Raw genomic sequence first — 11,931 nt, forward strand, 5'->3', positions numbered from 1 at the left:
TCCTTCCTTCCCTTCCTCTTTCCTTCTCTCCTTCCCTCCCTTTCTTCCTTTCCTTTTCCTTTTCCTTTTCCTTTCCCTTTTCCTTTTCCCTTTCCCTTTCCCTTTCCCTTCCTTTCCTTTCCCTTTCCCTTTCCTTTCCTCTTTCCTTGTCTTTGTAATGATCTTTTGCATTTTTTCATGAATTTTAATCTTGGTATCATTTCACAACTTACCTGTTTTATATTTAACCCTAACCTTTTTCTGACTGATACTGAGCACTCTGTTTCTACAGATGTAGTCAGTTTGATTCCTAAGTATTTCACAAGCTCCAAATGCATAGTCACTATTTATTTTTTTTAAAAAAAGTATTTGCAATGAATAAAATCATTGATGCTACAAAATTCTGTCAAGTGATCGCCAGATCACCAGAGCCTTATTTCCAACTGCCAGGCTTCCTTTGTTCCCACCTTTTGTATTCCATTCACCAAGTATTTAATACATCCTCATTGTATGTTTGGCCAATTTGAGAGTGCAGAAGTTAGTAGAAATCCTCAGTTTTACAGTTTTTTTTTAGTGATTGGTACATATTAGAACAATAAGTAAATCTTCTTTGCATGTGTATGGATATAATCCCATCATTGACAGCATTATACATAAGAATAAATCTTGAAATGGTTTTTCTAATGTTGAATGCAATACCATTCCTCATCAATTTGTCATTCCCAACATAGTAGATTATAGGATTGTCTAATGAAAAATAGCAGTACCAGTCCATTTCATCTTGCTGTTGCCTAAGATATACATTCTGTTTCATTTTCAACAACTTCTAATTTCCCTAGCTAAATTCCACTTTCCAGTTATTAGTAGATGTTTGTAAGTGCTTCTTCTCATTTTGGGTCAGGCTACGTCAAAAAATGAAGGTTCTTCTTTGGGTCAAAACTCCATCTTTGCCATTAAGGTAGATTCTGCTTTGAGGAGGCAGTTCTTCCCCAATCTTATTTTGAGTGCCTCAAACTAGAGGGGGCTCATCTTCAAGCACTGTGTCAGACAGTGTTCCCTGGCTGTTCATAAGGTTTTTGAGGTCTCCATAATTTTAAAAATAGACTAGGAACCAGGACTAGCATCCATCGGAAATTTGTAACTGTTGAAACTGTCCTCGTTATGGGACCCTGCTGTCATATCTTATAGCAACATGGCAGCCATGATGGTACAGCAAATGACAGAAGCAATGGCTACCAGAGATAGCCTTTTTCCAGAGAAAGGCTTTCTTCTCTTTTCCCAGTGATAGTTTTTAGCTGTACCTTGATGTAACAGGGTTTGTTGTTCCTCATTGAGTTAAAGTTCTAATAGGAGAGCATGGTGTGGGCAGAGCTGGATTTCAAGCTTTTTCCACTCTGGCTTTGATTCCTTTTCCATTCTTGGCAACTCTGAGGTGTGGGAAGCCATTTTCAATACCCTGTCTTACTTCACATCTTATTTTGAACACCTTGTTGACATTTATGGACACTCCTCCTGTATTTGGGTCTGTCTATCCCATTTTCAGCATTTTATAGTTTGTTAATATTTTAGTTGATCCTCTTACTCAGTTTTAAGACAGTGTTTCCCTCCCATGCTTCCCTCCCTCCCTCCAACCCTTGTGTAAGGCAGTTCATGCATCCCCTTATCTTTTAGGCAGAATCTACCTTTCCTTTGATTTTGAGACCTCAATTCTCAAAGGGGCTCAAGAAAAGTTGTGATATAGTAGTTCATATGGCCTTTTGTAGGGAGTTAGGCTGTCAACCCTTGGTTGATGATGGTTGGTGATTCAAGTCCACTGGAGAAAGATTGACATTCTCCTGTGTGATTTACAGCCTTGAAAAATCCATTGTTGTATCAGCTATGAATTGGTTCTGACTTGACAGCTATGAATATGTTTTTTATTAAGTTAGGAGTGGCACTTTATAGCTTTCTATATCCAAGGTAGAAGTGGAACTCCCTGCAGTATGATTTTTATGTGACTATTTAAAAAATTTCATTTTATTCAAAATTGTTTTAAGAATTTGCTGTCCTTTAAACTGTCGAGACTCATCACTGGGTTCCCCCCCCCCCCAATCTTTAATTCTTACAAGGGCTATAACACAGGTTTGCTTATACCACTGTACTGGATAATGACTTACTTGTTTGCTGATCATGTAAATCCTACCTGTAACTAAATTATGATTCTTTGTGGGCAGACTTTCTGAATTTCCAAAAAAGTATACCCCAGAGAGCTGTATATGCGTAAAGTGTGAAGTTTGATTTATTATTGCTGTAAAGTGCCGTTGAGTCATAGATTGCTCATAGTGACCCTATGAACGAAAGACCTGAACACTTGTATAACTTTCATCATTTCTCTAAGTTCACAGAGTGTCCAGAGGCAAGCTATTTTGGAAGTGGATGCCACTCCTGCTTCCAAGCCTACATTAATCTGAGAACTCCACCAAACACTGTCCATGGTGGATAACCATTATCTCATTTGACACATCAGTGTCAACAATGTTTAGTATCACAGCAACCATGAGTTACCTCTGTACAGCAAATGGATAGATCAGTGCTATAACACTTAGAAGAATATTTGACCAAAAACAATTAAAACCAGGCCTGAGCGCCACAGATTAAAATCACCCACCTTTGGTTTGGTAGCATAACTTTTCAATCCTCTATCCCAACAGAGCTCTCTCTATGACTCACAGCAATTCTGTGAACAGCAAATCTAACCCTTGCCCCATCCTACACCATTCTCACAATCTGAGACATGATTTAGCCCACTGTTATAGACACCAAATTAGTGCTTTGTTTTTAGTTCTTTTATATATATTGAGAAAATTTTGTTATAAAGAAGACCATCTGGTGGCCTAGTGGCAAGACTCTGCACTGCAATCCCAGAGGTGCACAATTCAGATCCACCAGATGCTTTGCTGGAGAAGGAGGGACAATCTCCTCCTGTACCAGTTAGATCTGATTTGACAGTACACACACAAAAATAATAATAAAATAAAAATTAATTAAAAAACAAAAAAGACCAGAATAGTGTCCAGGAGATCATACTCTAAAGTAATTTAGATTTGCTGATGTTGCAGTCTTTGAGCACTTAACCTTTTTCTAAATTAAAAGAAAAAGCACATTTCAAGTAAAAACTGCCTTAGAGCTGGGAGAGATTTCAGACACATAAGTCAGCATGTAAAAACAAGCAATCTGATTAGGATATTTTCCCATTAGTATTGGTGAATTTATGCTGAACTATTCTTAGTGCATTCAGATGCCCACTGGGACTAGAGATACACATTTACTGGATGCTTATCTACATTTTAGGGAACACTTTGACCATAGAATAGTGATTTGTGTTTCTTTTCCTTTTTAATGTTAATTGATACATTGCATTGATTAAATCCTTTTGTGTTAGATTTGCTAGCATAATGAACAAACAACTTTAAAAAAAGTTTTTATTGGTTTCCATATAATATTCATTGTGTTTTGCACATATACTTATGAGCTAACAACTTTGCTGGCATTTCTAATTGTTGCTTGTTGATCATTGGCTATTACAATATGTTAAAATAGAGAAAGTGCTTATATTAACTAATAAAAAGCAGTTAACATTCTCCTTTGTTGTGTTGCTCTTGAATTTGACATAATAGTAGCAAGTGAAGCCCAGCAGAATTCTTACTTGAACTCTTTTGTCTCTAATAAGAATTTGTAAATTATTCATGAATTTCTTCTTAAACAAATTGTGCTTTGTTCATGCTATATTCTGATAATTTAGAAGTTCTATTTCTTGTAAGACAGATAAGAAAGACTTCCAAGGGATTCTCTATTACTAAAATGATACAATAGAATCATTCTTTTCCTGAAAACTGCTATATGTTGTTGTTGTTGTTATGTGCCTTTGAGTCACTTGTGACTCATAGCGACTCTCTGTACAAGAGCCCTAAACCCTGCTCTATCTTCCGCCAGCCTCACTGTCTCTGACATACCTACCCCCATTAGCCCAGATAATGAGTCAATCCATCTCATCGAGTGTTTTCCTCTCCTGTGCTGTCCCTCCACTCTCTCAAACATGTTGTTGTCCCTCTCCAAGGACCAGTCCCTCCTTGTAGCATGTTCAGAGTATGTCAGATGAAGTCTCAGATTCCTTGCCTCCAAGGAGCAGCCTGGTCTCACCCTCTTTAGGTGAATCTGTTCTCCTAGCAGTCCGTGGTGTATTCAACTCTCTTCTCCAGCTCTACAGCTCAAAGTCATCAATTCTCCTTCTGTCATCCCTAGTCATTGTCCAGATCTCTGACTCACGTCATACAATTGCGAAGACTATGGCCTGGATCAGGCACACCTTAGTCTCCAGACTGATGTTCTTCAGTACCCTGGAGAGGTCCCTGTCAGCTGATTTTCCCAATGCAGTTTGTCTCTTGATTTCCTGGCTGCTGATATCAAGAGTATTGATTGTGGAGCCAAGCAAACGAAAACTGTTAACAATGTCAGTCTCCTCACCACCCATAATGATGCTGCCAATTGGCCCAGTGGTGAGAATCTTTGTTTTCTTGATGTTGAGTTTCAATCCATATTGAAGGCTGCAGTCCTTGATCATCTGCAGCAGGCACTTCAGGTCCTCCTCAGTTTCAGCAAGTAAAGTTGTATCATTGGCATAACACACGTTGTTGATGAATCTTCCTCAAGTCCTGATGCCACATTCCTCTTCATACAGTCCAGCCTCCTGGATGATCTGTTCTGCATACAGACTTTCTGTATATATGTGTTGTTGTTATGTGCCATCAATTTGCCTGCGACACATAGTGACCCTATGTACACTAGCCCTAAACCCTGCTCTATCTTGTACCAATCTCACTGTTTCCAACACACCTACCCCCATTACCCCAGTGACTGAGTCAATCCACCTCATAGAGGGTCTTCCTCTCCTTCTTGATATTGACTCAGTCCATGTTGAAGGTTGCAGTCAGCAAGCGCTTGTATATTTTTTAAAGTCTGTTCTGTATATATATTGTTGTGACACTTGAGTGCCTTTCATCCTCTCTTCAGGTTCATAGGGTTTCCGGAGGCAAGCTATTATGGAAGTAGATGCCACTCCTCCTTCCATCTGTACATATAGACTTTGAAAAAATATACATTAATATCTTTACAGTTTTTAGCTGCCAAGTTTTGCCTAGAGTGATTTTTAAACAGCTTCAAAATCTGTTGAAAATTAGTTACAGGAGAAGAGCTGTCATTAGACATAATGGCAGAAGAGCTGTCATTAGACATAATGGCACTAGTGAGCTCTTGAATAAACTATTACGTCAAGTATATTACATAAATTATGAATATTCTAAGTGGAATGCCAGATGTCAAATAATTTACTCCAAAAAGAACAACAACAAAAACCAATACTTAAGTTTTTGGTGAAAGTTTACAAACAAAGCAAGTTAAGTTCCCATTTGACCCACACAAGTCTTTCCACACAAGTTGTTCAGTTATATTAGTTTTGGTTTTTTTGACACTGTGTCAGATTTCTCTTTGTGTTCAGTTTGTTCCCTTCCCAGTACTCCAGTTCTATGCCCCTTTATTTTCCCGTATTTGCTTCATGGGTGTATAAATATGACAAAAACAAATATATACAATTATGTGCAGTTTATTCCACTTCATTTCCCCTTAATGTTTCATAAAATTAAATTAGTTGTATGTTTTTATTGTTAAGCAGTCAAAAGTTATTTGCAGGACTTAATGGACAAGGTATGTTTAGATACCACTATATTACTTGAAACCGCACTAAAATGCATTATCTGAGGGAAATTCTGACTAGATCTGTGCTTGTTTCTCTGTTCGTATGTAGGTAAAAACAGTAAAAGCAGCAGAAAAAAAATGTCTTATTTGTTGTTGTTGTTTGGCGCCATCGAGTTGGTTTGGATTTATAGCAACCCTGTGTACAACAGAACAAAACCCTCCCCATCTATTCAGCACTAGCTTCACAATAATTGCTGCCTCTGAGCCCAGTGTTGCAGCTACTGTTCCACCTGTCGCTGAGGATGTTCCTCTTTTTTACTGATCTCTGCTTTTCCATGTATGAAGTCCTTCTCCAGGGATTGGGCCTTCCTGACAATCATGTTCAAAGTAAGTGAGATAAAGTCTTGACATCCAGAGGGCACTTCTCTCAAGGCAAGTTTATATGTTCTGGCTTTTGTTTGTTTCTGGTTTATTTTTCTATCACTGAGTTATCAGAATATCAGATTATGAGGAACATATAAATATAAAGAATAAGAAGGGAAAATATCTGGAGCCTAAAATTCGGTAGGATAGGAATTCATTCTTGAAGAAGCAGCAGGATCAGTCCCTGCAAGGGGATAGTCAGAGAGAATAATTATCTTACAAGAAGACGTGCTACCTTGCAAAATCCTGTAGAAGAAGAGCGAAGTGCATAACATGGCAAAATCCTGTAGAAATAAAAACTATGAAGTGGTTTGAATTTGTTTTCATACATAGGTAGTAGAGTTAACTTCTTCTTGATTTATTATTATTAATGTCACTAATTAAATATCTGTCACAAATTTCATGATGTTTTAAGTTATTTTTAATAAATTACAATATGGAAATTGGTAACCTAAGAGTATAATTATTTCTGATTGTTTACTGTGATTAACATATTCTTGCATATAGTATTTTCCATTAGTGATTTTTTAAAAAAGTTAAGTGGAGAATGTAATTACTGGGTCAGAAGATAGTCATCTTTTTTTAGGACTCTGTGGTACTGTCAGTCTTTTTCCACAGGATTTATGCCAGTTTGTAATGTCATAGGAATGTTCATTTATGTTCTATTAAAACAACTGGCTGGTGTTGGGGCAACAAATTCTGAATCCCACTAACTCCACAAAGGGGAAGACTTCGTCGACAACAGTAGCACAGAGCAGATTTCTTATGAGATCAGACCTGGCCCCATACTTCCACACCTTTTGCTATCAATTCTAACATCATTCCTTCCTCCCATATCTCTCACTTTCTACTGGATTTGATAATTTGTTGCAGTGGTCACATCAAATTTACAGACAGTACTTATAGTTATGGCATTTATTGGGAAAATAACCAACTACAATTCCATTTGGAAACATTCAGGTTATGATTCTTACATCAGAACAGCTTCTTTTCAGCTTTCATATTCTTAGAAAGGACTCTGTCTGATCCTTGACTTCCTAGTCTTGGATTTTGGTCAGACAACTATTAGAAAGCTCTTTTACATAGTGGCAAGAAGCTGCATTGCAATCCCAGAGGTGTGCGGTTCAAATCCACCAGATGCTTTGCTGGAGAAGGAGGAACCATCTCCTCCTGTACCAGTCAAATCTGATTTGACGGCACACACACACACACACGAATAATAAAAATAAAATAAATTAAAAAAAACAACAACAACAAACCCACAAAAAAAAAGAAAGCTCTTTTAATTCTATTAATTGTTTCTCCCTTACCCCCCAACTCTGCCAGTAAGCTTAGGCCAAGGTACTTTGTTGTAATTCTCCAACTCAGCTCTATTTCACTCTTATCTGTAGTTTTCTGTCACCTTTGCAGATCCAGTTTAGCTGTGTTTTCATTCTGTTCTCTAGTTCTCTGTCATGCCTGCTGCTGATGTTGCTGCTGTTAGTGTTGTTTCTGGCTTTGCTCTTGCCCTTGCTTTTGCCACCTGGGCTTCCCTGTCTCAGTTTCTCTCTCAGTCAGTGGACCTCTGGTTTAAAGAATAGATGCAATGCAATCTCTTCTTTCTTGAAAATAGTAACAGGCCCTCTTTCTTCCTCTGAATTTATTGTCTTTAAGCCTGAAGGATGAAAAACTGATCAATCCCTTCACTGTGGTCTGTGCATATATTTGCATGGCCTATGGCTAGAAGCTGTGTTGCTATCAGAAAGCTTATGGCTCAGAGCCACCAGTTACTCCATGGGAGAAGGATGGGCAGTCTCCTCTTGTGTGATTAACTGCCTCTGAAAATCCACCAGAGAGTCAGCTATGTATTGTTTCTGACTCCTTGGTATACAACAACAACTCCAGAGGGAGCCTGGTGTCTTAGTAGTAAGGTGTTGTGTTAAAAACCCTGCTCTGTCCTGTGCCAATTGCACCGTCTCTGACACTCCCATCCCAATTATCCCAGTCACTGAATCAATCCACCTCATAGAGGGCCTTCCTCTCCTGCGCTGTCCCTCCACCCTCCCAAGCATGATGTCCCTCTCCAAGGACCGGTCTCTCCTCACAACATGTCCAAAGTATGTTAGACAGAGCCTCAGAATCCTTGCCTCCAAGGAGCCACCCGGTTTAACCCTTTCCAGGACAAATCTGTTTGTTTTCCTAGCAGTCCATGGTATTCTCAATACTCTTCTCCAGCACCACAGCTCAAAGGCATCAATTCTCCTTCTAGCCTCCTTGGTCATTATCCAACTCTATGATGCATAACAGGTGATTGCGAAGACCATAGCCTGTATCAGATGCACCTTAGTCTCCAGAGAGACACCATTGCTCTTCAGTACTTTGGAGAGGTCCCTAACAGCAGACTTTCCCATGGCAATGCGCCTTTTAATTTCCTGGCTGCTGGTGCCAAGACTGTTGACTATGGAGCCAAGCAAACGAAAGCTGTGTACAATCTCAATCTCTTCACCATCCATTCTGATGCTGCCCGTTGGTCCAGTGGTGAGAATCTTTGTCTTCTTGACATTGAGCCTCAATCCATATTGTAGGCTGCAGTCCTTGACACTCTGCAGCAGGCGCTTCAGGTCCTCCTCAGTTTCAGCAAGCAGGGTTGTGTCATCCACATAACACAGGTTGTTGATAAATCGTCCACCAATCTTGACCCCACATTTCTCCTCATAGAGCCCAGCCTCCCGGATAATCTGTTCTGCATATAGGTTGAAAAGGTATGGAGATAGGATGCATCCCTGGCGTACGCCCTTCCCAATTTTGAACCATGCAGTGTTCCCTTACTCTGTTCTGACAACTGCCTCCTGGTCCAAGTATAAGTTTCGCATTAGAACGATCAAGTGTTCTGGGATTCCCATTCTTCTCAGAGTCAGCCATAGTTTGTTATGATCTACACAGTCAAATGCCTTTGCATAGTCAATGAAACACAGATAGACATTCCTCTGGTATTCCCTGTTTTCAGCCAAGATCCATCTAACATCAGCTACAATATCTCTAGTACCACGACCCCTTCTAAACCCAGCCTGGACTTCTGGTAGTTCTCTGTTGATGTGCTGTTCCAGTCATTTTTGGATAATCTTCAGTAAAATCTTGCTTGCATGTGAAATCAGTGAGATTGTTCTGTAGTTTCCACATTCTGTTGGGTCACCTTTCTTTGGGATAGGAACAAATATAGAACTCTTCCAGTCAGTTGGCCAAGTGGTCGTTCTCCAGATTTCTTGGCACGACTTGGTGAGCACGTCCAGGACAGCATCTGTTAACTGAAATATGTCAATTGGTATGCCATCTATTCCTGGAGCCTTATTTTTTGCCATTTCCTTCAAAGCAGCCTGATCTTCTTTCATCACCATAGGCTCTTGCTCATATGTTGTTTCATGAAATTCTTCTGTGTCTTCGAATTCCTTTCGATACAGTGACTCAGTATACTCCTTCCATCTTCTTTTAATACTTCCTGGATCATTTAACATTCTGCCGAAAGCATCCTTGATTATAGCAACTCGAGGTTTGAATTTGTTCTTCAGTTCCTTGAGCTTAAGATATGCCTTCTTATCGCAGTAGGCAGCACGTCAGTCTAATAATCTGAAGGTCCTGAGTTCGAGCCTCAGAGAGGGCAAGGAGTGTTTTTCACCCAAGAAAGGCAATTGGACCATGAACCTTTCCCAGTTCTTGAGGTAATAACAATAGCAATCTATATATGAAGGAATCCTGGCTGTGTAGTTTGTAATGCGTCAAGCTGCTGACCATGATGTTGGCAATTCAAACCCATCAGGTGGGAGAAAGATAGGCACTTTTCTCCTTTACAGATAATGGAGGCTTGGAAACCCAGTGATAGTCACTATGAATTGGAATTGTCTCAATAGCAGTGAGTTTTGTTTTTGTTTTTTTTTTTTTAAATTTTTTTATTTTTTATTAAGTTTTGTGTGCGTGTACCGTCAAATCAGATCTGACTGGTACAGGAGGAGATTGCCCCTCCTTCCCCGGCAGAGCATCTGGTGGATTTGAACCGGAGTTTTGTTTTTTATATCCAGCCATGTGATTAAATTCAAAACCAGTGACTAGAAAACCCATATTGAATAATCCACTTTAGCACCATTTTCTAATTGCAGAGATGATCAGATTTTTTTAGACACATTACTAAAAATATTGTTTCTATAGGAAGCCTTGGGAAATTTTGATAATCAATTGGCTTTTTAAAAAAATTTAAATTTTATTATTTTTGTGTGTATGTACTATCAAATCTGATCTGACTGGTACAGGAAGAGATTGTCCCTCCTTCTCCAGCAGAGCATCTGGTGGATTTGAACCACATACCTCTGGGATTGCAGTTCAGTTGGCTTTGAAAGGCCCGGTTTATTCTTCTTTCTGAAAATATTTTTATTTAACTGGAAAAATAGTTTCCTTAGCATCTGAAAATAAGTTTACATACCTTGTGTATTTTTATTTTGTCTCAGTTTCAAATTTTCAACAGTGTTAACATCCTGAAAATTTCTTGTGTGAGTGATATTGTTCTAATACAGATGATTCCTATTAAAGATGCATGAACTTGTCTTCTTTTGGTTTGTTATAAGTGTTACAGTTTGTTGTCTCTGTAATCTAATATAATAAAAAATAATTTAACTTTTTAATATAATATAATGTACACTGCTTATTACTTTCACACAAACTGTTGAATTAGGTTTTTATTTTCCATAATTAGAGTTAAGTGGTATTAGAATGTGATATATGTAAGGAGCCCTGATAGCATAGTGATTAAGAGATTAGGTGAGTGTAATAATCACTATACTTTAGAAACTGAGTTGCTACCCAGAAGGTTGGTTGTTCAAACCCACCAGCCATTTGGTTAGAGAAAGAGATGGAAGTCTACATACATGGCTGTTATTTTAGAAGGGTAGGGTAAGTTAATAAACTTAGTTCGCCGATTTCACCTTTAAGTGAGGCAGGAGAGCCTTGCTTATTGAAATTTTTATTTAAGAGTTTAAGAAATAGGACTGATTTACCACTAGTTCACATAAGTATCCACCTTCATGGGCTTCTTGAAATCTAAGAAAATAAACGTTCTTTGAAAAATCAAGAGAGTTACTAGTAATATGAAGATGAATCATAGGGGAAAGTATAGTTTATTTTACAGTTCCAGAATGTAATGCAAGGAAAAAGAATACTTGAATTGACATTTAGAAATTACCTCTGTAAAGCCTACTACATAGTCATACTTATTAAAACAGCTTGATACAGTGACAGTACATAGACTAGTAAAATAGAATTAAGAACCCAGAAATCAATCTGTACACCTTTGGACAAATGATCTGTAACAAAGGAATAAAATCTAAAATTGATGAAGAGACAGCCTCTTTAACAAATGGTGTTGGCAAAACTGGGCATCTATTTGCAGAAAATTTAAACTAAATCCATACATCACACCATATAAAAAAACTAACTCAAGGTGGTTCAAGCACCACCACATAAAAACTGTATAAAATTCATGAAAGAAAATGTTGGCAAATTCTAGTGGTAAGAAACTACACTGCAATCCTGAAGACACACACTGCTAATCTACCAGCTGCTCCACAAGGAGCAGGTGACACGGGTGGGCAATCTCTTCCTGTGAAATTTACTCTCTCTGAAAATCTGCTGGAGGGTCAGCTATGGGTTGGTTCTGACTTGACGATACCCAACAACAACAACCTTTTCAACCTATATGCAGAACAGATTATCCGGGAGGCTGGGCTCTATGAGGAGAAATGTGGGGTCAAGATTGGTGGACGATTTATCAACAAC

General features: G+C 38.6%; 1 protein-coding gene and 1 non-coding gene across 2 annotated transcripts in view; both read left to right on the forward strand.

The window, feature by feature from the left end:
• The window catches only part of USP32 (ubiquitin specific peptidase 32), a 191,442-nt gene that overhangs the window by 69,420 nt on the left and 110,091 nt on the right, over positions 1 to 11,931 (forward strand). The gene's annotated exons all lie outside the window — the stretch shown is intronic.
• Positions 9,697 to 9,769, forward strand: TRNAI-AAU. The gene has a single exon. It is a non-coding gene; the product is annotated as a tRNA-Ile (tRNA).

The sequence above is a fragment of the Elephantulus edwardii genome, unplaced genomic scaffold (genome assembly GCF_000299155.1).
Source record: "Elephantulus edwardii isolate Elephantulus edwardi_28Jun2011 unplaced genomic scaffold, EleEdw1.0 scaffold00257, whole genome shotgun sequence".
In the NCBI taxonomy this organism is placed as follows: Eukaryota; Metazoa; Chordata; class Mammalia; order Macroscelidea; family Macroscelididae; genus Elephantulus; species Elephantulus edwardii.